The sequence below is a fragment of the Mesoplodon bidens genome (assembly GCF_964165515.1).
Source record: "Mesoplodon bidens genome assembly, chromosome: 6".
Classification (NCBI taxonomy): Eukaryota; Metazoa; Chordata; class Mammalia; order Artiodactyla; family Ziphiidae; genus Mesoplodon; species Mesoplodon bidens.
This window is the reverse complement of record NC_138162.1, coordinates 107,687,710-107,714,392: the sequence shown is the minus strand read 5'-3', so window position 1 is coordinate 107,714,392 and position 26,683 is coordinate 107,687,710. Positions and strand designations below refer to the sequence as shown.

Sequence of the window (26,683 nt, the reverse complement as noted above, 5' to 3'; positions counted from 1 at the left end):
CTGACACTAAACTAGTAAGACACGATTTCTTCCAGGAGTTATGGCTGTATAATAAATTCCAGGCACTGCGTTAGACAAAAAAAAAAATAATGACTAAAGCACATTCCCTGCCCTCAAGGGCCTCACAATCTAGTTAAGGAGACAAATTGAAAAGATTATCACAAATCTGTGAAATTGGTCCCCAAAGTGGTATTACAAGTGCTGAGGAATATAACAATTAACTGTGTCTGGAGATCACTACAGAAGCTTCTAGAAGTATTGCAGTTGACTAAGCAGGGGCTTGAAGACAGCACTACGTCTGCTGGGCCATCAGTGAGATGTTATCTGTTTTTAGTAACTATCTTAAGTACATAGTTCATGCAAAATGTGAATAGAAGGATAAACATGCCATTATGTTACTATACACAAGGGACAGGAGCTCTTAAGGGTAACAAGTAGTCTCTTGGGAAGAATAGCTTATCAGTTTGTGCTAGGCTGCCAGAGAACAGTGGGACTGGAAACTAAACCCAGAGCAGGGGTGAGTGAGCGTAGTGTACAAAGCTGAGAGGTGAAGCACCCACCTGTGTAAGAACCAGACCAGGATAATCAGGTGACTGAGGACTTTCCATTTCATTGCTGAAGGTCCCTCTGGATTTATGAGAAGGTTCTGTCTCCTCCTGGACTCTACACTTCACTCTCTCCCCAGCTCCTCCCAACCAGGGCTGGGTTGGTTGCTGGATTGAATAGTGTGATTGCAGGTAGGAATCTGACTTGTCTGCTCTCAAGTCTAAGTCTTGCTAGTCTTGTTTTCTTTCTGCATCCTAAATGTTTGGTTGAAATTGAGAACCCCTTCGGGGGAGGTGGGGGGATCATGCTTCACGTTGTTATCAGTCATTTACACCTTAGAGTGAATGTTTTTAAAAAACAAGTTTTGATCATGAAGCTAAATAAAGAGAATTTGAAGGTGTTAGCCTTCAACATATGAAAGAAGGAAGGGTATAACTGTGCCACGAGGAAGCTTGGGCACCTGTCGTGTGTGCATCATCTTTGCTCATATCGTCCTTTCGTCTAGAGCCCAACAGTACCAAAGGCAGTGTGCTGGGTGGAAAAAGTGTTGACCTGAGATTTCAACCCAGGCTTTCTTTTTCATAAAATATGCCTAGCATAGCGCCTAACACAAAGCAAATGGCAATAAATGTTAATCTTATCTGAATTCATATGATTCACAGACCATCACTGACATATTTTTTTTTATAAATTTGTTTATTTATTTTTGGCTGAGTTGGGTCTTCGTTGCTGCCCGCAGGCCTTCTCTAGTTGCGGCGAGCGGGGGCTACTCTTTGTTCCAGTGCGCGGGCTTCTCATTGCGGTGGCTTCTCTTGCTGTGGAGCACAGGCTCTAGGCGCGGGCTTGGTAGTTGCGGCTCGCAGGCTTTAGAGCGCAGACTCAGTAGCTGTGGCGCACAGGCTTAGTTGCTCCGTGGCATGTGGGATGTTCCTGGACCAGGGCTCTAACCTGTGTTCCCTGCATTGGCAGGCGGATTCTTAACCACCGTGCCACCAGGGAAGTCCCCACTGACATATGTTGATGCAGGAAGTTGCCATGAGGAGTGGATGCCCTTGGAGGTCTGAGAAAAAGAAAGGATCAGAAAGAAAGGGATGAAGGGGGGCCACATCTACTGAACATATGGTTATGTGTCAGAACTCTGGACACATTATCTGATTTAAATACAAAATAGGCATTCTTGTCAGACTGAGCCATTGCTGTTATCTCTGAATGAAAGGAGACAGCGTTGGGCTGAGCTGTGGTTCAGGTGGACATCGACTATTTGAGAATTAGTTTAAAATAAAAAAGACAGGGGCTTCCCTGGTGGCGCAGTGGTTGAGAATCTGCCTGCCAATGCAGGGGACAGGGGTTCGAGCCCTGGTCTGGGAAGATCCCACATGCCGCGGAGCAACTAGCCCCGTGAGCCACAAATACTGAGCCTGCGCGTCTGGAGCCTGTGCTCCGCAACGAGAGGCCACGATAGTGAGAGGCCCGTGCACCGCGATGAGGAGTGGCCCCCACTTGCCGCAACTAGAGAAAGCCCTCACACAGAAACGAAGAGCCAACACAGCCATAAATAAATAATAAAATAAATAAATAAATAAATAAATAATTTTTTAAAAAAGCAAAATTCCTTTAAAAAATAAAAAAATAAAAATAAAAAATAAAAAGACAGCAGACAGCACATGGTAAGGAGGGAGAATAAGTTTTAAGATGGAGTGTTCGGGGAAAAGCTATGCTGGCAAGGAGATTATCAGGTGGAAGCAGTGAGGCAGAGAATGATTCCTTCACTTAATCTGCAAAATTTCATTGAGTGTGTAGTATGTGCCAGGCAGCTAGAGAATCCCTGGAGATAAAGATGAACAAATCCCTGCCGGGACTTCCCTGGCGGGCCAGTGGTTAAGACGCTGAGCTCCCAATGCAGGGGACACTGGCTTGATCCCTGGTCAGGGAACTAGGATCCTGCATGCCGCTCCTTGGTGTGACCAAATAAATAAATAAACATTCATCTGCTTTACCCAGAGCATACATACAACACTCTCAGAATAAAAATAACAGCACAACCAGCAATATGATTACTGTAAACATTAAAAAAAAAATCCCTGCCCTAGTGGAGCTGAAAATCTGCACAATTAAATACATAGCAAAGTCTCAGATGGTGACGTGAAAAACAGCCAGGAAAAGGGGCGAGTACCTGTAATGACATAATGACTCTGACTCTTGTGCATGCCCGAGACTACTCGAGACTAGGTTGCTTGGCTGCAGGTACAAAAGATCGGGCCCCTGATATGTATGGAAAAGGTTGACTTCTGAGAGATAACGGTGTGGAGAGAATCTAAGAGCCACTGTGATTTTAACATGAGACCAGTTTTTCAGTTACTCTTGCTGTACCACCAGTCATCTCAAAACATAGTAACTTAAAGCAGCAGTCATGTTATGGCTTGTGACTCTGTGGGGCAGGGATGAGTCCAGGTCCAGTTCACTGGGCTGTCTGGCTGGATGTCAGAATCGGTGGCCGCTCTTCCTCCAGGGGTTGAGACTCACTCTCCAGCCGTGTGGCAGTTCTCTCCAAGAGGGCAGGAGCTGCCAGGCTTCTGAAGAGAGCGGCCCAGACCAGGCCCAGTGTCGCTGCTCCCTCACTCTGCAGGAAAAGCAAGTCATGAGGCCAGTATACGTTCAAGGGGGGGAGAGAAATAGACTCACCTCCTGCTGGGGGAGCAGATCCATAACGGGATGAGGAGATTTTTGTGGCCATCCTGCAGCACCTCTTCCACACAAGCATATCAAATAGCATTTCTCTTTCATCCTCCAGTTATTTTTGGAGAACTCCCCATATGCTGGGCTTTACACAATGCACCGTGTAAACACCAGTCTGGGTGCTTGCCTTCCCGCAGGCTTCTAATCTCCACAGGGAAATAGACATTAATCAGATAACCACATAAAAAGTCCAGTGAAGACGATGGGGTGGTACCCTGGAAACCTACGCTGTGGATAAGGGTGACCCTGGGCAGGAGGGCAGAAAAGTCTTGCTAGGAAGGAGAGCTTGACGTTTGAGCTGAGATCTGTAGAATGAGGAACTCTTCACTGGCTAAAAGGAGGAGGGAAGGAACGGGATGGGTAAAAACTCTGATAGGACTGGCCTGATGCTTAATGAGGATTTCCCAGAAGGCCAGTGTGGCCAGAGATGAAAGGCTGATAGAAAACTAGTATCAAATGAAGCTGGACAAAAAAGAGATCTGACCAAATAAGCCTTTAAAGTCATATTATGCGTTTGTGTTTTTATCTGAAGAGGACCAGGAGCAGAGATGACATGATCAAGTCTATATTTTAAAGTATCAAAGGCTTAGTGAAAAGAAGACTGTGGATAGACCAGTTGGGAGACATTTACACAGGACAGTTGAGAGGTTTCCTGCCAAGTCGGATCCTTCTCACTCGTGATTGAAAATATTTATTTCTGTGAGCTGCCACATAGCTCTTGTATGCGTCTTCTGTCGTTGCCTCCCGAGCAGATTTACGAGAAATGCTTTCCCTGATCACAAATAGTCTGACCAGACTTGGCTTTAAGTTAATTGTGGCTCTTTTCCGCAAGACGAGTGTGTCAACAGAGATTTACCGTCATATTCAGAAGAATGTCTGCAGGCTCAGAAAACGTCTACTATAAGTTCTAACAAAGCTTTGAACAATAGCCACCTCCTTCAAACCAGCTGCACGCTGGCAAGTCATTACTTTGAAGGAGACGATACTTAGTGACCTACGCATTGCTGTGTTTTGTTCCTTCAGAGTTTCAGGTTCAGATGCTAGGATGTTTTCCTGAGGCGTTTTCTTTGTGTGGAAGATTCACTGTCTTTTAGCCCTTTTACTTGGTTTTCTAACTGGACATTTACATAGTGGCTTCTCATTTTGAAACTGCTTGCTTCTTTACTATTTAAAAATTTCCCCCCATATTTTTATCAGTCCTTTATATTTCCATTTTGTGACGTGAAATTGCTCCTCTGTGCTCTTTGGCCACATTTTATCAAGTCATTGACTTTCACTTATTTTCTTTTTGTAAGATTATTGTATACATTGAACATTAATCACTTATTACTGCATATCCTGGGTTGCCAGCTTTCTCATTGCTATATTCAGACATGCTGAGAAAATATACCTTCTTTATTTTTCAAAAACTGATATGATCTTTTTCATGAACTCCAGCGGAGACACACACATACACACACACATGCACACACACACATACACTTTTAGTTGAATCCAATAAGTTCAGTCAAATCCAGTCACTTAAGCAGCGTATTTATATACTCAGCCCGCCTTGGATAACTCAGCCTTTCAGGTTTGCCTGCTAAATTGTTAATCAGGGGCACACATAACCTCGTGGCTATTGGGGTCGGGGAGAGAGGAAATTGTCGGGCCCTCGGCTGACCTTTCATGGTGATTTTTAGTTTCCTTCACTGGGGACGTTGGGTTAGTCTAGTGACCGGCCCCCAGGCGCTAGTCCCCAGCCATCACGCAGCCGTCTCCCAATCAGTCTGAGGGTGCTCACCCATGGACCATCGACCCACCTGATGACTCAGCCCCACTAAGTCCTTACTGTGACTACAGACACTCAAAGTTTATGTGTGTCTCCATTTGGCTCCTGGCTGGGTGACAATTGTTCTCTGACCATTAGCCAAGGAGTCACTTTATCCATAACAGCCCCCGTGATCACCTTTCACAAGCTTTTGAACTAAACCCTCAGCAATGTTTCATCCCTGTCTCAAGGTATGGAGAGCCCTGTGGGTTCCTTCCACACCCCTCCACACCACACCATCTCATTCCACACCCAAGCACACCACACCAAACAGGTGTGCTAACCCAGACTTACTCTCTGCCCACCCACATGGGCTGTCACTTTAATGGGTGCTAGAGCCCTCCTGTGTCCTCTCCCAGATACCCAGAATGGAGAGTGGGGAAAATCACCTTCACTACCACCTTTATCTTCTTAAATGCCTCTGTGGTCCTTGTTGAGAGGGGAGCTCAGAACAAACACCAGGCTGCCTCTTTTCACTACCTCCTTCCCCACTTTTCCCCACAGTCCACCTGTGGAGGACAGATGTGGCAGGCTTTCCCTTCCTTTTTCTGGCTAAATGGGACCCTCCTCAGAACCATGTCTTCTTCCTTCCTGGGGGGCATCCATCTTCTATGGAACAGCAATGGCAAATGGATGCAGGCAGAGAGAGAGAGATAGGTTCACTAAAAAGGGAATAAAGACCAGGAGTTTTTAACAATGTTATAATCTTTATACATATTCAGCAACTATTTTTCCCATTGGTTTTTTTTTGCATCTTATCCTTTTTGTGGCTTTTACAAATACATAGACATTTAAAATGTTCATGTAGTCACATATTTTAATCTGTTTCTTCACGGATTGTGCCTTCTCAGGGATGCTTGGAGAGATCTTCCCCCACGTAAGTCAGATAACCTCTATTTTCTCCTTGTTCTTTTAAAGCAGCATTTGTCATCTACCTGGAATTTACTTTTGTATTTTGGTAGGTGATGTCTAACTGTATTTATGTAGAAATGGTTAACCAGATATTCTTATAAGATTTATTGAATAATGTATCCTTTCCCATCTTCTCTGGAAAACTACATTTGTTGTATTAGAATCCTGAATCTATTTTGGAACTCCCACTTCTGTTACATTTATCTATCTCTCTAATATTGGTGCTACATTATTTTAACTACTGTGGTTTCATAATACATTTTCATATTTTCTAGGTTAAGGCCCCTGGATGAATATTCTTTTTTAAAAAATAAATTTATTTTATTTTATTTTACTTTTGGCTGCGTTAGTTCTTCGTTGCTGTGCGCGGGCTTTCTCTAGTTGTGGTGAGCGGAGGCTACTCTTCGTTGCAGTGCGTGGGCTTCTCATTGTGGTGGCTTCTCGTGTTGCAGAGCAAGGGCTCTAGGTGCGCGGGCTTCAGTAGTTGTGGCTCGCAGGCTCTAGAGCACAGGCTCAGTAGTTGGGGTGCACGGGCTTAGTTGCTCTGTGGCATGTGGGATCCTCCCAGACCAGGGCTCGAATCCATGTCCCCTGCATTGGCAGGCGGATTCTTAACCACTGTGCCACCCGGGGAAGCTCTGGATGAATATTCTTTTTCAAAATGATTTTGTCTGTCTTTGCACGTTCTTCCAGGAAAAGTCTGGACTCATTTTGTCAAGTTACATCTCTTACCCCCACCAACACCAACACACACACACACACGCACACGCACACTCACACACACACACACACAAATCCTGTCACATGTTAATCGTAATTTTTAGTATGTATAGATTAATTTGAAAGGAGACATCTTTATCACATTGAGACCTCCTGTTAAGAAATATGACATATGTAAATCAACTCTACTTCAATAAAAATATATGACATGTTTCTCCATTTACTTCCCAAACTACTTTCGGACTATTGTTTAAACTTTACTTTTTTTTTTTTTTTTTTTTTTTTTGCGGGCCTCTCACTGTTGTGGCCTCTCCCGTTGCGGAGCAACAGGCTCCGGACGCGCAGGCTCAGCAGCCACGGCTCACGGGCCCAGCCGCTCCGCGGCATGTGGGATCCTCCCAGACCGGGGCACGAACCCATGTCCCCTGCATAGGCAGGCAGACTCTCAACCACTGCGCCACCAGGGAAGCGCTAAACTTTACTTTTAATCACACTTACTATCATGTCCTAGAAAAATGATTGTTACAGTGAAGTCAGGAAATGCTGCTTTGGTATTTCAATGTTAGATACAACACGTTGGTTTTTAGATCAGTACCCTTCATCATGTCAAGGACGTATCTTTCTATAGTTTATAGAATAATTTTATCAAAAACGAATTTTTATCAAATGCTGCTTTTAAAATATGCATCAATATAATATTTTTCATTGATACTGATTTGATAAATTTTATTTCCTAATATTAACCTATCCATATATTCTTGGATTAAATTCTATCTGATCAGTGACATTATTCTTTTTTATGTTACTGCATTATACTAAGTATTTTATTTCTGGTTTGCATCTATATCTCTATGTGAAATGAGTATATCATTTTATTTTACAGTGTGTTTTTGTTGCATGTTGGTTTTGAGTTTATATTAACTTTATAAAACGAATTGTGACACTCTCCATTTTTTTTCTACCATCTGTAACAATTTAAATAGCATAAGAATTATGTGTTCCTTGAAGGTTTGAAAGAACTTGCCCATAAAACATTTGGACACAGCTCCTTTTATGGATGCAGCTCTAGGAGACTGGTTTCTATTTCTTCCATGGATAGTGGTCTATTCTGATTGTCAGATTTGATAATCTTTGTTTTCTTATTTTCTATTTTCCTTCTCATTGAGATTTAACATTTTAGCACAGAATTCTACATGAAACTCTGTTATTTTTCATTTCTTTTCTATCTTTCTCATTTCCCACATTATATACTTGTGTTTTGTTGCTTTTTGTCTTCACTGAGATATCTTGAAAGATTGTCTATTTCATTAATTTTTTCAAAGAACCCATGTCCTAGAGTTATTAATCACTTTGCTCTGTTTTCCAGTGCACTAATTTAATCTCTAGAAAGTTATTTTTCTGGTTATATTTTGTTCTTTCATATTAACTTGAGGAAAATGTTTGGTTCACATACTTTAATTTATTCCTGTCTAAGATTAAAAACAACCAAAGTTGTACATTTTCCTCCAAGCAGACTTGAATTCCTTACTTTATGTTTTGCTAGGCAGTACTCACCCAGTTTTTCTGTTTTTCCTCTTTTAGTAGTAGCTCCTTAGTCCTATGTGGACAGAAGAGGATTCATTGTATTATTGTTGTTCATTAATTTAAAAAATAATTGGTGTTTTTATCCTCTGTTTTTAAAAATTAATTTTGAATTTACTGTATAGTGGTCAGAGAATGTGAATCCAATAATTTCTAGCTTATGAAATGAATTGAGGTTTTTTAATGACTTGATATATGATCAATAATTAGCACATTTAATAGATTTAATGTTTGAAAGATATATATTAATTAAACGTTAACAGGGATGTTTTTAAGATCATCTTTATCCAGTATTCATTATCTTTACCTTTATCCCTGATCTACTTTATTTGTTACATATTGAGAGAGGTATGGTAAACCTTCCTACTAGGAATAATTCTTCCAATTATTTCTTGTATTTTTAACAGGTTTTACTTTATACATGTTGATGCGGATGCATGATACTTAAGAGATTAAGTCAATAATACCTTCATTTAAAATATTATTTAGATTTATTTATTTATTTAATAGACTTTTTGTCCTATTTATTTTTCCTTGATATGTACATTTTTGGAAATTAATATTGCAATCTCTAATATATTTTTGTTTGCATTTACCAACATACTTCTGCCCGTCTTTTTATTTATTTATTTATTTATTTAATTTATTTATTTTTGGCTGTGTTGGGTCTTCGTTGCTGTGCATGGGCCTTCTCTAATTGCAGTGAGCAGGGGCTACTCTTCGTTGTGGTGTGCAGGCTTCTCATTGTGGTGGCTTCTCTTGTTGTGGAGCGTGGGCTCTAGGCACACGGGCTTCAGTAGTTGCAGCACGCGGGCTAAGTAGTTGTGGCTCATAAGCTCTAGAGCGCAGGCTCAGTAGTTGTGGCACATGAGCTTAGCTGCTCCGTGGCATGTGGGATCTTCCCAAACCGAGACTCGAACCCGTGTCCCCTGCATTGGCAGGCAGATTCTCAACCACTGCACCACCCAGGAAGCCCCTGCCCGTCTTTTTATACATCAGCGTGTGGAACTTGCATCAAATGGATTTTTCAGTGTCTACGTGTCTTATCTGGGTATTTGTCTCTTAGTAAAAATATAATTTCCACTGATTGTAACAGATATATTTGGGTTGATTTTTGTCTCCTGGTTTTATGTTTCCTTCCTTTTCTTTGTTTTCTGTCTCTTGCAAACTGGACCATTTTATTCTTTGCTTTTTAAATTCTGCAGTATTTTGTAAAGGTGGTCTCCTATTTTTAATTCTACTAGAGATTATCTTTGAGCTTTTCAAAAGCATTTTTTTAAACCTTTGTTTCTCTCTTAAACAACCATCCCTATCACCCACCTTTGCCCACATAAGGGAGGAAGTTTATCACACTCTTATTTTCCCTTCCTCCAGAAACCTACATCTTTTGGTTAATAAACTTTTGTGTTTTAAATGTCGGTTACTGCTCTTAAATGTTTATATTTCCTATCCTGTCTTTTGTATCTTTCTGTAATTTAGTTTAGTAATACAAATAGCCTTCTGATTATATACTATGATTTACTCATTCATGAGCTCTGGATTTTGCTTTATCTACCATGTGAAATAGGGACCAGCACACTATGGCCTGTTTTTGTAAATAAAGTTTTATTGGAACACAGCCATAAAGATTTGCTTACAAATCATCCATGGCTGCTTCCATGCTACAGTGGCCGAGTTGAGTAGTTGCTGCAGAGACTGCATGGCCCACAAGGTTTAAAATATTTGCTATTATATTAGAGTATAATACCAAGTAAATTTTGACCAATAACAACATAAGCCAAACACATTTTTTAAGCCCATATATGCCTGAGCCTAAATACATGAAAGACAACTTCTCTGAGTATAGAACTCGAGTTATATTTTTCTTTAATTTCAAACTACTGTTGTTGTTATTCCTCTGTCTCTTGGTATTTAGTGCTTTATAAATGACTTGAGGCCAACTTGATTATTGTTTTCCTTTTCTCATGTATTCTCTTTATTTATGTGTTTATTTTTGACCAAGATGTTTATAGAATTTTTTCCCAATCAAATTAAAAAATGTCCCCTGGACATTTCTGGTTGTGGGGTAACTTTTTCATTGTGATTGCCTGGAACCCCATGCACATTTTTCTTTTTTGTCCTGAAGCTAAAGAGAGCATCCTTTGGTGATCACTTCATCTGCTTCACTCTTTCTCTTGGAATTCATATTAGATCTATTTTGGATCTCCTGTACCTGCCCCCTTTTTCTCTTGCTTTTTTAGTCACATTAGTCATCTTCTCGCTATTTTCCTCTGACTTCCAAGTTTCTCACGTTTCTCCAGCGTGTGTTCTATTTTACCTAGTTAGCCTTAGTAGCTACCTCCACCACCTTTGCTCCAGTCCACTCCATTTTATTGGCATATTGTTCCATCTTCATTATCACCTACACTGAATTTGTAAACCCAATAGCTCCTTAAGTTCCATTTCAATACAACATAGAGATTTTCTTCCATATCACTGTTTTAAAAATGGAGTTTTATTATTTATTTAGTTAGTTAGTTGCACCGGGTCTTAGTTGCAGCATGTGGGCTCCTTAGTTGCAGCTCACCAGCTCTTTAGTTGTGGCATGCACACTCTTAGTTGTGGCATGCATGTGGGATCCAGTTCCCTAACCAGGAATTGAACCCAGGCCCCCTGCATTGGGAGCATGGAGTCTTATCCACTGTGCCACCAGGGAAGTCCCAAAATGGAGTTTTATATTTGAGGATCTCAGATTCCTCAGATCGATCTCATCTCCTGAACAGCTGAATCTTCTCACGGGAACAGTAATTCTTCTCTTTTTGTTCAACCTCACCGAAGGTGACATAGGGATAAAATTTGAAATGGGTTCTGTTTGGAACTGGTTGGGTCCTGGTTCAAATCTTTCAGACCCATATTAAGGGGAGAAGGAAGGAATTGTCTTTGTTGTAGTTTATATTTGCCAGAGTATACCGATCTGTTCATCCGGAGTGAGCAGAGAGGAGGTAGAAAGACAAAGGTTCACTGTTGCACAGCAGAAGAGTCCTTGTCCTGTTTGGCTGACACAGTGGGTGCAGTGATCTCTCCTCCAGGTGGGATGACCGGCCCCCTGGGATCCACGTCCTGAAGAGCCTCCCTTTACTTCTTTGCTGGTCTTGATGGGAAACCCGAGGGATTTCCCACCCTGTGTGGACCTCAGCATCAGTACTCTCCTCAGACACTCGAGTGCAGTTATGATTTGTCTTTGAAAAGCTACCCCTGAGTCTGCCTGTATCTCTAGCATCTGCTATTCCCAGCCCCTGGGGGTGTCACCTGGCAGCAGTTGGGAGCCGTCTTCCCTTCACCCCTTTTCTTGAGGTAAACTGAGGACTCATTAGTCCTTCATTCAGGCTGGTGGTGATGGAATTATAGTTTCCAGAAATCTCTCAGAGGTTCTAGCTTGAGGATATAGCCCTTCCCTAGTATTGTTTAGTAGTGATGTAAAATTTCACCTATATGTGTATTCTTTTAGATTTATTAAAAATGTAGAAAAGGGATGAGGAAGTGCAGCTTGATCCACACATCACTGCCTCAGCCCTGGCATCTTTTCAGGTTGATATCAAAATGTGAAGCAGAAATGAGAATAGCCTGACATGTGATCATTTCCTTTGGTTTCATGGAAGCTTGTGGTTCAAGACAAAGCAATCAGAGGGAGATACCTATGGAGTCAGATGGGGCAGAGACTGTGTAGGTAAGCAGGCTGAACTTTCTCTTGATCACAAGTGGATGAGATGAAATCATGTGAAGAGCTTAACAAGTCTTCTTCTAGGATAAAGAAATGAAGGAGTTTACGTATGGGACGTGAGGGGTGGTTGCCCTAGTCAGTTCAAGCTGCTGTAACAGAACACCCCAGGCAAGATGTCTTAAACAACAGATATTTATTTCTTACAGTTTCAGGGCTGGGAAGTTTCGAGGTCAGGGTGCAGCATGGTCAGGTTCTCGTGAGGACCCTCTTCCTGGTTTACCGACGGCTAGCTTCTCCCTCTGTCCTCACACCGCAGAGAGCGAATCAGCTCCGGTCCCTTTATCTCCTTATAAGAACACGGATCCCATCATGGGGACTCCACCCTTGTGACCTCATCCAAACCTACTTACCTCCCAAATTGGAGGCTCTGCCTCCAATACCATCACAGTGAGGGGTAAGGGGTGAGGCTCCAACAGATGAATGTGGGGTGGGGGACACAAGCATTCAGTCCATAGCAGTGGTGCTTGCAGGCCGCTTTTTGCATCTAATTTAATGCCTAGAAAAAGCCTGTAAGATAGAAATCGCCAGGCTCATTCAGAGAAGTGGAAACCAAGGCACAAGGAGGAGGAAATGACATCTTGATGGAGCCACCTGGCTGCTCTCCCTGGAACAGAGGATAGTGCTCTGGCCATGAGTTAAAAGCCCTGGGTTCCAGCTCCTTATCTGTAGAAAAAGGGGCTTGCATGGGACCAGTAGATTTCCAGCTTCTCAGCTTCACAATTCCTTGTTCCAATGATATCCTACTCAGAAGCTCAAGGTACGAAATGGATGAAAGTGGTGCTGCACCCATGGAAGTGGCCAGGGAACCCTGAGTCCTGGACACTGAGTCCTCGCCTTCCCACTGGCAGTGGCCGCTGGGGGCATCTGGAGCACAGGTTGCTCTCTGTAATAGTATCTGATTCCAGACTCACTCAGTAAAGGGTATCAGAAGAAGTTCGGTTTGCATTTTCAAAGGAGAAGGAGGGAAAGTTGACAAAGGGCACATCGGCTGTCATTGTTCTGGAATGCTGGCAGAGCCGTAGTCTTTGCCCAAAAAGGGTTTGAAAAGGGAACATTGCACACTAACTTTCTTTATTTTTTTGTGTACTCTCCGCATTTAGCATATCACTGGGACATTTAGTTGCCAGTGAGAAACCTGCTGTTTACAAATTGGTCATGTAGTTTGATCCCATATGATGAGAAATGTTTTTGAAGGTTACCTGCCATCTGCAATCATTTGCTTTGTAAAATGATTTTGCTGTCATCAAGAGATAACTAAAGGACAATCTCAGAAATGGATATTTTTTTTTAAGGAAACTCTAGGAGAGGGTGAGCTCCCAGAATAACAAACCGTTCCTAAAGAATTCACAGCAGGAGTTCTCAACCAGGGGCGATTTTGACTCCCAGGGTACATTTGGCAATGTGTGCAGACATTTTTGGTTGTCACGATGTCACAGTTGGGGTGAGAGGTGCTATTGGCATCTACTGGATGGAAGTCAGGGATACTGCTAAACATGCTGCAATGTGCAGGATGGTCCCACAAAAAGAATTATCCAGCCCCAAATGACAACATTGCTAAGACTGATAAACCATAGTTTATATTAAAGGAATTCCTAAAATCAATCAAAATCTTTAGAAACACCACGTTCAAAGCAAAAGAAATAGAAAACAATTCTGATTATGATTCAGACTTTTTTTTTTAAACTGTGTTTTCAATATCTTGGCTAGTGATTCAAAAAAAAAAAAAAAAAAGCAAACAAAAAACAGTCTCCAGATGCCTCAAGGTCCCTAAAAATGTAATAGTTGTCTACTCACTATTTTTTTTATTTTGGTAAAATTTACCATTTTAACCATTTTATAGCATACAATTCAGTAGCACTTAGTACATTAACAGTGTTGTGCAATCATCACCACTATCTACTTCCAAAACATTTTCTTTACCCCAAAATGAAACTCCATTCCCTTTAAAAGTCGCTCTCCATTTCCCCCATCCCAAGCCCCCGGCAACCATCAATCTGCTTTTGTCTGTATAGATTTGCCTATTCCCGATAGTACATATAAATGGAATCATACACTGTGTGGCCTTTTGTGTCTGGCTTCTTTCACTTAGCATAATGTTTTCAAGCCTCATCCCTGTGTGGCGTGTATCAGTACTGTATTCTTTTCCATAATTGAATATCATTATATGGATATACCATGTTTTATTTATCCTTTCATCAGTTGAGGGACATTTGAGTTGTTTCTACCTTTTAGCTATTGTGAATAGAACTGCTATAAATATTCAGGTAAAATTTTTGTTTGAATACCCGTTTTTAGTTTCTTTCAGTCTATACCTAGGAGTGGAATTGTTGGGTCATATTGTCCTACTATGTTTAACTTATTGAGGAACAAACAAACTGTTTTTCACAGCAGCTACCCCAGTTCACATACCTACCAGCAATGTATGAGGGTTCCAATTTCTCCATATCCTCACCAATACTTATTTTCCTTTCATCTTTTAATTATAACTATCCTACTGGACATAAAGTAGTATCTGTTTTGGTTTTGAATTGCGTTTCAGTGATGACTACAGAAGTTGAACATCTTTTCATGTGGTTGCTGGCCATTTGTGTATCCTCTTTGGTGTAATGTCTATTCAAGTCCTTTGCCCATTTTTAAATTAGGTTGATTGTCTTTTTTGTTGTTGAGTTGTAGGAGTTCTTTATATATTTAGGGTACTAGAACCTTATTAGATATATGACTTGCAAATACTTTTCTCTCATTCTGTGGATTGTCCTTTCACTTTCTTGATAGTGTCCTTTGATGCACAAATGTCTAATTTTTATGAAGTCCAATTTACCTAATTTTCCTTTTGTTGCTTGTGTTTTTGGTGCTATATCTAAGAAATCATTGCCTGATCCAGGTCACAAAGACTTATCCCTATCCTTTCTCCTAAGAGTTTTTAGTTTTAGCTCTAACCGTTAGGCCTTTGATCCATTTTGAATTAATTTTTATGTGTGGTGTGAGGTAAGCTTCCAACTTCATTCTTTTGCATGTGGGAATCCAGTTGTTCAAGCACCACTTGTTGAAGAGACTATCTCTTCCTTCACTGAGTGATCTTGGCATCCTTGTAGAAATTCAGTTGACTTCAGATATATGGGTCACTTCTGGACTTTCTTTTCCATATTCCATATGTCTATATTACTGTCTTATGCCAGTACCACACTGTTTTGATTACTGTAGCTTTGTAGTAGTTTTGAGAGTGCTACCCAGTATTTTTACATTTCCTAAAGCTTGATGGAAGCTTTAAAAAATATTACCTCTTTTTAAAAAAAATATTAATGCTACATAAAATAGTGCATGATTCCTTTGGAATTCCTAAATTCAAAAATTCTAAAGATGGAAAGTTCTAGATTACTAATTTGGAGCTAATGAGAACTCATTTAGCAGTGAACCTAACCTGAACTCACATGAATCTGTAGATTCTATGAGATCTATGAGAATATAGATTTCAGAATATAGAGATTATAGAATATAAAATCTATATTTTAAATAAATTTTATATAATATTTATATTTTATCTAGGTTTTTTAATTCACACATCAAGTTGCAAAAAGATGCATGTGTTTGATTGTGGGGTACCCCTGCCTCTCTGATGGTATTATTCAATGTATAGTATGTGATCCGTATTACTTTTATAAAATCTGAAACATCCTGGGTTCCAAAACATATCTGGCTCCAAAAGAAAAGGAATGGTGGACGTGTGTCATTCTATTAGGGCAATACTGGTTATCTCATGATGCTCAAAACTCTGACGATTTTCTATCTTTGAGCGGAAAAACAGGAGGAGAAACAATCACAATGTGTTTTCTGTAACTAACATCTATGGCAAAATGATCTGTGTTAGTCAATGTTTACCTACTCTATCTCATATAAAATTTTTCAAAACACAGGTTCTGTTGGGAAAAATAAGAAAGTGACCCTTGGTAGTCAAAAAAGTTTGGAGTGGTTTTTCTGAGCCTCTTTTTATGCAGCAAGAGAAACTGAAAAGGAAAGCTCTGCCATGAATTCAAGGTCCTGCTTAGGTCCTGTGGGTGGCAAACCAAAGGAAGGTTTCTCCTGATGTCTGGTCTGGCTCCTGTGTGGGGACTGCTCCTTTCCCTTTTATAGTTCTGCTCTGTATCATCACTCCTGAGAGGCAGCAGATCTGCCCAGATGCCCCCTCACCTCATCATGGGCTATTTGTGATTTCTGGATTATTCTCCTCCTTTGGACTAGTTTACGGAGTCTGGAATTTTTCACGTTTATGAGGTTTTTTTGGTTTAAAATTGCCCTTTTGGAACATCCTTTAAAATGAAAAATGCCTTGGCCATCCATGAGGTGCATTCATTCTTCGTCTGGTACATCCAACCCTATATCCTTAGCCCATTATTCAAGTATTATTTTCCTTAACTCCACAGTTGCCCTATAAAGTTGTGAGGAGGTATTTTTATCCTTGTTTTACCTGCCCAAGAAATGAAACTCATAGGTGTTAAAGAGTTTAACCAGTGCCACCAAGCTAGTAACAGAAGGTCCGTCATGATCTTTCCTCTATGGTGTGTTAACTTCCTCAATAGAACCATGTCGATCATATGGCAAACAAGGCATTAGCCTTGGCCATCATCTCCAGGAGAAAACAGAAAACCCTGCACTATCTACCCTGACCCTGTCATGATTAGCTCGTATAATTTCCTGGATGAAGGGAAAAAGTAGTTATATGAAAGGAATTGAAGCTGGAAAAAGCCAGGACAAGTAGAGGGATCAGCAGAAAATGAGAGGAAGCAGGGAGTAAATTATTAACAATGTGAGTCTAATGTTTGCTGAGTTCTCAGATGTTTCCATGTCCAGTTCTTCTCCTGAACTTGTTGATTAATCAGAAGTGTTTACAGAGCACCCAGCATCTGCTATGTGCTCAGTTCTAAGTCTAATGGAGGATACTGGAGAAGGTGACCCACTGCCTTCAAGTCTAACTGGGAAGAAAAGGATGACACCCATGAAACAATAGTTATCAGAACAAGTTCTAGGATTCAGAGGCAAGATAGGTCAGGCAGGGATTAGATAGTCATGGAAATCTCTGTGGAGGGAAAGAGTCTTCAACTGGGTGTTGAAAGGTAAGATTTGAAAAGCCAAGCTCCAAGGCAGAAGTCAACATGGCATGTTTATGCGCTAGTGAGCTCATCCCCCTGGGGAGTGTGGTTGAGCATGTGTGTGTGTGTGTGTGTGTGTGTGTAAGCACACACATGCAAGGGACAGCCATCAAAGACAACAATGACCAGGTTTGGTGGATGCCATTCTCCTGCATGTCTTATTGAAAACTAGACAAGTATTTTGGCCTTGAATTAAGAAAAACTGGGGAGTCACTGTGGGTAGAGAGCAGGGAGGTGGCGTGGAGGGCAAGTGTTAGAATAAGATGAGATCAACAGTGGGGGCAAGACCCAGGCTGACTGTCTATGTTTGAATGAGAACCTGAACAGGGGTGAGGCCATGAGACAGAGAGAATAGGGATATTTCAAGGTAGAATCTATGGGAATCAGAGGCTGCATGTGAAGAATCAGAGTGGGATAAACAAAACGTAGCATTTGTGCTTTGAGTGCAGAGTGGGGTTGTAGTGCCAAGGACAGTGACGCTGGGAGGATGAATATCTTCTGCAAGGCCTTCAGTTTTGACCACGTTCAGCCAGAAATCATGGTGTGTAAGTGAAACTATCAAGAGCTGTGCTGTTCAATATAGTAAACTCTAGCCACATGTGGTGCATTGAAGTTAAATTAAAATTCATTGACTTTAGATAACATTAAAAACTTAGTTCTTGTAAAAACACATGTAACATTTTTCCCATGTGGTTCCACTCTAAATACCATTTCATACATCTCCTCTCCCCTAAATTTCTCAGTGCTTTGGAAATACCCCATACCAGATATAAATGCCATGTCAGCTGCAAACACAGTTCCATAAAAATAAAATAAAAATAAAAACTTAGTTCCTCATTCAGGCTCACATATTTCAAAGGCTCATTAGTGACATATGGCTAATGGCTACCATATTGGACAGTTGCAGGTATAGAACAATTTCTATCATCTCAGGATGTTCAGTTGAACTGGACTGATCTAGACATCAGTAGCAAATATCAGCATTTTGGTGATGGGGTAGCTCCTGGATGGGAAGGGGAAATGGTGATGCTAATTCAATGGGTCATCTCTCAAGGAGGAGGGCCTAGGGATGAACCTTAGGACATACATGAAGTTGAGAGAATGAGGCATAAGAAGAACAAACAAAAATTGCCCTGAGTTTTAGAAAAGTGGGAGACTCAGCATAGCATAACATCCTGGCAACAAAACAAGGAGAAAACGTCAGTTAGGAGGGAGTGGTGCCAATGTCAAGTGCTGCAGAGACGTCACGGAGAGAGAGAACCAGAAGAGAAATCGTGTTTAGTAATCTGAGGTCATTGGTGACCTATCAAACTCGATGGTGGAGGGAGCGAGAGATGTGATTAAATAGGAATGTTACCCGCTCTCGCTGAGACTGGGGTAGGATTTCGGGGACTAGGAACAGTTTCAGGAGAGTGGTGGGACCAGGGCTTGGTGAGGAGGATGTGGAGGAAGAAAATAAATGTGGGGAGAAGAGCCAGCAGCCGGGAGAAGGGAAAGGAAGGAAGCAGACGGAACTGTCACCACCAAGAGCGTCACAGTCAAGTATCCTTCCTTTCCCCAAGAAAAGGAAGATGGATACAAAAGAGAGACTCTTCAGGGATTGGTTGAGAGGATTAGAAGAAGAAGGTACCTGTGAAAACCAGACACCTTTACTGTTGGGATGGAATGAGAAAGGGGGCATGAGGAGAGGGGTTGGACTTTGGGGGGCCCAGGGGATGGGGGAGCAGGGGAGCAGGGGAGCTGTGGGTGGGCTTGTGGCCGTTGTCCTCTGAGATCAGAAGAGTTGCATGAAGCCAGGGAATTGCTCAGTTTGGTCTTGCTCTCCTGTCTTCCCCACTTCCTTTCCACTGGAGTCTTCCTTCAGATCGATTTAATTCTGACTTTTTTTTCTAATGCATTAGACCTTAACATTTATGCATAGTATTACTCCCTAGCTTTCTAGATTTCTCTAAAACTCTTGCAACTCTACATGTACACTTATTATTTGTCCAGGTCAGTGTCATCTGTTTTCTAAACTTTATTTATTTATTTATTTTTGGCTGAGTTGGGTCTCTGTTGGTGTGCGCAGGCTTTCTCTAGCTGCGGTGAGCAGGGGCTACTCTTCGTTGCGGTGCGCGGGCTTCTCATTGTGGTTGCTTCTCTTGTTACGGAGCACGGGCTCTAGGCGCGGGCTCAGTAGTTGTGGCTTGCGGGCTCTAGAGCACAGGCTCAGGAGTTGTGGCACACGGGCTTAGTCGCTTCGCGGCATGTGGGATCTTCCTAGATCAGGGTTTGAACCCGTGTCCCCTGCATTGGCAGGCAGATTCTTAACCACTGCGCCACCAGGGAAGCCCGTGTCATCTGTTTTAGATTGTAAGGACAAGGACGGGCTCAGTTTAACTTGAGCTGCACAGGGCTCATCACACTACTATGAACATAGGGGCAATTAATTCAATACTATTTAATTATAAAAATCAGTAATTACACTTGTGTTTGAAGAGCTGCTTTTAAAAATAGATGCATACAGTTGAATACGTGTGCATGCGTGCGTACATATGTGTTGGCAGCTCTATTGGCCAGACAGAGATCATTTGCCCTCGTTGCCATTAGGGTAAACAGTTGTTAGAGACTGATTTAATTTTGGATTTTAGTTTATTGTAGGCTGATAGTAAATGCTTTGTGCGCATTATTTCACTGAATCCTTGCAAACGTTTGGAGTAATAGGTACTCTGATTCTCACTTCAGAGATGAGGAAGTTGTGGCAGAGGCTGGTTAAGTAACTTTCCCAGGTTCCTGCAGCAAGTACAAGTGGCAGAGTAGGTATTGGAACATGATTCTCTCTGGCGCCCAACCCTCGTGCCCTTAATGTCCTCTGTGTTCTCAGGCTAGTGTGCTAAAGCGACCAGTCTATTCCTGCTATCGTGACCATGTTGACCACAACTGTGATCATGCCCACATAAGGATGTGTCTGCTCTCTAGAGCTGTAATTCTCCTCTTGTGACTGAGAGGTGGAAAAATGGCTATGGGGAAATAACACAAATAACACCTCCTGGTGTCAACCCGGCCTCCATGGGGGACAAAATGCTTAGCAACCCTTCGAAGTATCCAAGACAAAACTTGACCTTTACACAGTTTCTCCATTTAGAGTTAAATTTGTTTTAACAAGTATGGTTTGAATAAATCAAGACCTCCTGTTTTAGCTATTTAACTGGGAAGGTAATATTTTCAATATGATTTAAATTTTTTCTGTTGCCAAATTCCGCAGGGCAAGGGGAAAAAAAGGAATGCTCAAGTTCAGGATAAAAAGAAACTTCCCGGGAAGTGCGCTGATACAAACCATAGCTGTGGTCATCCTAAATATCACTTTTACCTTCCAAAGTAAAGTCGGGGGTTTCCATGGGAACTGCTTTTACCCCATCTGGTTTGCATCATGTTTTTTGTATAGACGTCAGTGGAGCAGCACCCAGCTGTCACAAAGTTCAGGTGTCAATATCAGACAGGTCTCCTGGGACAAACACCAGAGAGAAGAATACTGCATGCACACCTTCTCCACCCAACCACTGCCTCCCCACACCCTTGTACCTTGCTGCTGTGCTGACCAAGTGCCCAGAGCTCCCCAGGGTCAGCCGTCCTCTCAAAGTCAAACGATCAGCTGCGTCCAACTGTGACTTCTCTCTCTATCTAACTGTGTTCATTGGGTGGGAGTTAGAGCCACACGCTTTGATTTACCAATGTTGCATCTGTCAGTACTCTTGGGCAATCGTGTTTCATAAGGGTTAGAACGTGGATTCGATAGTCCAGGCCAATTGCAAACTGGAGAAATTGCATCCTGCCCTCCTGTGACTGACCCCAGCTTCCAGAGGGAAGTGATTTCCCAAGGTCCCTACAAAGCTCAGTACAAAGGTGTCTTGTATGGAGAACATACGGCATGACAGTGCAAAAGAAATTGCACCGAGAGTCAGGAATGCCTTTCCTGTTCCCACCCTTGAACCTGGCAGAAGAGCCTGCCTCTGAGAGCTTCCCTCCGATCATGGGAGAATCATAGGAACAGCGAATGCCTTTCCTCTTCCCCACGCCCTTCTCACCACCCTCATCCCACGCCCTGCTCCTATTTTCTAGGCAGAGCGAAGGAACCCAGGAAGAAATGTGCCTCCTTCCACCAAACCATTTCCATTTCTTAAAATAAATCCCAGCTTTCCTCTTCTGGGAAGCCACCCCAGAGTGGACTAGGATCTCAAAATATCTTTTATTTACTTTATGCAAGAAACATATTGAGAGCCTACTGGGTGGCAGATGCAAGCAGACCCTGACTTCAAGGTGGAGACCTGAGTAACTGAGCCCAATAAACAGCTGTGATTATTACACAGGTGCCGTTGGAAGAGGTTCCTTTTCCAATTTGGGGGCAGCGTGTCAAAAAGGCTTCCTAAGAGAAGTGACTTGATGAGTATGATCTTTTTAATGTAATTAGCATGCACATTTCATAATTAAAATGTAGATTTTAAATTCACACATCTGCATGCAAGTCTGTCTTGATATCTCCTGAGATTACAAAAATCTTCAGCATGAAAACCTGGTTTTTATTACTGTGGGTTAAATAACTGACTTACCTAGAATAGAGCTGAGGACATAGTGAGAGTCACTGTGGCCTTGACTCTGCCTTCAGAACTGAGGAGACAGATTGGAGAATCTGCAGGCAGTTTATGTGAAGGAGTGGCTGGCTGGACAGCTGCGTGTGTAGCGTCCAGCTGGGAAATGGATTGACAGCTAAGCCCCAGATCTACAGAATACGGGACATGCATACACTACTCTTATTTTCTACCACTTCTTTTTATTTTCTACCATTTCTTTAAAAGTAATGACACCTACATTTTAACCATGATTTTGAACTTTTGAATTACCTTGGTTCAGAAGCATGACTTTTAAAGGTTCACACTTGCTACTATGTGCCTCTGGGAAGGTTCCTTCTCCCCTGGCCTCAATTCTTATTTTTTTTAATATACTTATTTATTTTTTTATGTTTTAGCCACACTGTGTGGCCTGAGGGATCTTAGCTCCCTGACCGGGGATCGAACACGTGCCCCCTGCAGGGAGCACAGAGTCTTAACCTGTGCTGGACGACCAGGGAAGTCCATCTTTTTTAAATTAATTAATTAAGTTATTTGTATTGAAGTATGGTTGATTTACAATGTTGCATTAGTTTCAGATGTACAGCAAAGTGATTCAGTTATACATACATGTATATCTTTTTTTTTCAGATTCTTTTCCCTTATAGGTTACTACAAAATACTGAGTATATTTCCCTGTGCTAGACAGTAGGTCACTGTTGGTTATCTATTTTATATATGGTAGTGTGTATCTGTTAATCCCAAACTCCTAATTTATCCCTTCCTATACCCTTTTCCCCTTCGGTAACCGTAAGTTTGTTTTCTATGTCTGTAGACCTCAATTCTTCACCAAAAGAATGATGGGCCTGGTTTAGGTGATGTTTCTTAAGCTCTGTATTATATTCTACAGGTCTCACCTAAATCTGTCTTAATCAGCTTTGAATCCTCATATCCAATGCACAGTAGTAAGTACTGAATAAATATTTGTTGAATTAAATTAAAGAGACTCAAAATCAGTTCTACATGAGATGATAAAACAGGTCTTAATGTAGAGTTCAGAGATCTTGTGCCATATTGTATATAAATAGCAGAACCAAGAGTTTGGGTTTTCTCCCTGTCACAGAGACTTGGTGGTGACTTGGCTCTTTAAGTTGGTCCAACTTTAATCTTCAGATGTAGCTTCAGGCAAAGACTGGCCCGAGCCTCGTGTTGTTAAATATTTAAATTTAAAAGAAAAAAAATTCAATTATCCAAAACACTTATATGTGATCTTGTAAACTAAAAAAGTCTCTAAGTTTTCTTTTGGTGCCAGAAAAGTAAAACATCACTAAAAAAAAAAGTAAACAGTGTGAAACATCTGTATGATCGAAAGCCTGTCCTGGTTTGTACTCGGTTACTTGGCTTAACTACATAGCCCTGAGAAACAGGAGTCTTGTGATCAGTGTCTACAGCCAACTGGAACAACTCAAGCAAAAAAAATAAAAAGAAGAAAAAATCTGAATTGTCCTAATTGTATGTTGTGCTTCCAATAACTTAAAGACAATTCTATTTCCCTGTCCTGAGTTGCCTTGTTAGAGAATAAAGTTTTAGGACAGGAATCAAAGCCAGAAAAGGTGGAAACACTGAGCCATAGATGATACATCTTCTCCTTGTGTGTTAGATCATTGGGGTGGGTGTCAGAATAGCCACAGCAAATAAAGCATCCCCACTGTGGACTTTGAGCAGCCCTTCGGCTATGCATTTGAGTACCAATAGCTAGTGCAGAATTCGATGCACCTCTTACTGCTTCTCCTTTTGACTGTGTAGTTTCCTGTAGATTCCACACTCCACCTGAAGCTATTTTAATGCTATAGAATCTGTGTGGGACCAAAATAAATCAAAAATCTTTCAGAAGGGTCTTTTGAAAAAGATGCAGGCAGATGCCTGGTAGAGGAAGTGAACTCTACCTGCTTTTTTCTTTCTATTTACAAAGACAAGTATTTTCCATCACTTATGTGCTAAGCCATTTCCATATACCTTTGTTTAATCATTGTTGTTCTATTAGGCCCATTACCCAATAAGGAGCGGCAGAGTTGGAGCTCAAACCAGGACCCTCTGACTCTGGAACCAAGGCCTTGCCCCTGCACTACACTGCCTTCCAGAGCTGGTCATGTGCTTCCCTGCAGCTCTTTTGGGCTGCAGTTAACCGCACGAAGCCTGAGGTGACCTGAGCTATCACCCACACCAAACACCATTGCTGGCACCTCCTGCAGAAGACAGAGAAAAGCATCCCCTTTTGAATAATGAGCAGAGATTTTGTTTGAAATTTCTGAGATTTCTTTGTAGTTTAATTTGCAAATTTGGCATACGAGAGGCTACTTACTTGCTGTTACATAAAGTACCTGCAGGTAGGAAAAACAACTAGGAGGTGAGCATAGCCACCTTAGTTATGGCCATGGAGCCTAAATAATTTCCTGTGCTTCTCAAAGAATTTAATGAGAGTTTTTAGTTTTTAGTGCCATGGTTGCAGTTTGATTTTGCTATTGTTTTTGAGAACTATGGATCTTTGAAATTTGTTTCCTAACACAGTGTCGCAGTATAAGAACAGTAGCATTAGCCCTAGGGCTCTGGACAATTTGGTGGGCTTCCTCTTCGAGGATATGGGGTCCAGAAAGGTAGAGATGGACTTCTGTAGTGTGAGTACTAAACATGCTCTGTGGACCAGGGCCATGAGATTAGACTCGTTGCGTAGACCAGTAACCAGGTCACTGCCACGTGTGTGGCTCCTGTAAGGCGTGGGAAGATCTCGGGATCATGAATCAGAACACTCCAGGTGAGTGAATATAACTTCCTCACTAACCACTTTGGCTGCGTCACTAAATATCTCTGCCAGGATCTGAATTTCTTGCCTGACGAATGGGGTTTGTTTAAAAGCTGCCTCAATTACCTCAGAAGAATATTTTTGGAGAGTCATCTGAGGGAGAAGATTTGAGTGCTATAAAAAGTTGTGTTATACAAATGTAGGATTGTCTTGTTACCTAGACCGCAGGGCATGAATAATCCTTGTCTAAAGTGGTAGCCAGTTTGGTGGTGACGAGGTTTAGAACATGCAGTCTATGGACCGGGTGCCTGGCCAGGGACGGTTGTCACTGGTCTATGAAGAGAGTATTTAGAGACATTTATAGCAAGATGACAGAAATTTTATGTCTGTTGAATATCATAATAAAAATAGGAGCTTGTATTTGCTCGGTCTTTAAGGTATTTTTCTCCCTTTTTAAAATTTATTTTTCTTACATTTAAAAAAAGGACTGGTACATGTTGTATTTGGAAAAAACTGGCCCTTCACACAGATTTGAGAAACTGTAGTATGTGGGGCATCAAAAATCCAGAAAACAAGTGAAAAATTAAAATAAGGGTTGCATGTTTTACCTATCCCTTAAGAGGCTGACAGGTTGTGGAAAATGTAAGAGTTTGTTCCAGCTGGATGGGTCACTTCTCTCGAAGATGTCTGGTGTCTTGTAAACACAACCAGAGGACATGCTTTAATGTCCCAACCTCGGAGTCTGACCCAGTATCGTCAAAAGGAATAAAGGCCCAGAGTGTAGGGCTACAAGCGCTTTTCCTAAGGTGGTGTCGAGGACCACAGGACCAATGGCACGTGGGTGGAGGTAGCCAGGAGAAGAAATCCCATCCACAGGAGGCCATGGTCAGCTGAGGAAGGAGAGAATGTTAATTTCCATGTCTGGACCATCAGAAGTGGCTAAATGATCAGCAGACAGCCTGCTTTCCATTCTGGCATTGATACTTATAAATTGATGCACAGTTGACTCTTGAACAACAGGGGTCTGAACTGCACAGGTCCACTTATATGCAGATTTTTAAAAATAAGTACCTCCTACATACTACGCAATCAGAAGCTGATTAAATCTGCAGATGCCAACCGCGTGCAGAGAGCCAACTGCAAAGTTATTCACGGATTTTTTCCACTGCGTGGGCACTGACACCCCTAACCTCCATGTTGTTTGACAGTCAACTGTAACTTTGAAATATATTTTAATATCGAATAGGACAATCCTCATCTGATTTTGGCTTTTCATCCATATTTATTCTTCTAGATGAAATTTAGAATTGCCTAGTTCTAAATAAACTCTAATTTGGAATTCTGTTAACTTGTATATTAAAATATATGAAAGTGATATTTTCACAATATAAAGACTTCCCATCCAAGCATGTATCATTTCATTCAAGTCAGTTAAGTTTTGTAGCTTTCCCTTTGTTTATTCTATACATTTCCTGTTAAATATATCCCTAAGTATTTTAGACTTTTATTGTTACTGTGAATGGAATCTTGACCCCATTGCATTCTAATTCTAATGATTGCTGGTAGATAAGAAAGCTACAGATTTTAATACTCTTTAGGTTTAACCAGTCACCTTCCTGCTCTCTTATTACGGTTCTAGTAATTTTTTAGCTAATTCTTTGGGGCTATCCAGGTATACAAAAATCATCTGCACTTACTAACTGTGGTCCTCTTTTCCGATATATATAATTCACCCTTTTCTTGGCTAATTGCATTAGCTATTATTTCTAGAACGATGTTAAATAAATGAAGATATCCTGTTGGGACGATAGGCTTTCTTTCTTACCAGCAGAAACATGGAACTTTAAAGCTCTGTGTCAGCCTACTCTTCCTCTCCATTGTTTCTCAAACACTTGGCTGATAAAAGTAAAATCTCGTTCAGATGACTGTGAAAGGCAATCTTGGGAGAAATATGCAAGTTGAGTGCTTTCTCTTGGCTTTGCCTTAATAATATGGGGCAAGAAGGAGAAGGTGGGATTGAAGGACTGATTCTAGTTTAATTATGAGGTTCCTACATTTTATAGCATCTTAATTAGTCTCAAGAGGGTGCTT

General features: G+C 41.3%; 1 protein-coding gene across 5 annotated transcripts in view; it reads left to right on the top strand.

Moving 5' to 3' along the window:
- ADRA1A (adrenoceptor alpha 1A) overlaps positions 1 to 26,683 on the top strand; it is a 100,335-nt gene that overhangs the window by 7,840 nt on the left and 65,812 nt on the right. The window contains exon 2 of one of the 5 annotated variants that reach the window (XR_014016208.1): positions 11,873 to 12,011. The exons of the other annotated variants lie outside the window; for them this stretch is intronic. The gene's annotated coding sequence lies outside the window, so the exon portion shown is untranslated. The remainder of the gene's footprint in view (positions 1 to 11,872; positions 12,012 to 26,683) is intronic. 5 annotated transcript variants of the gene reach the window in all.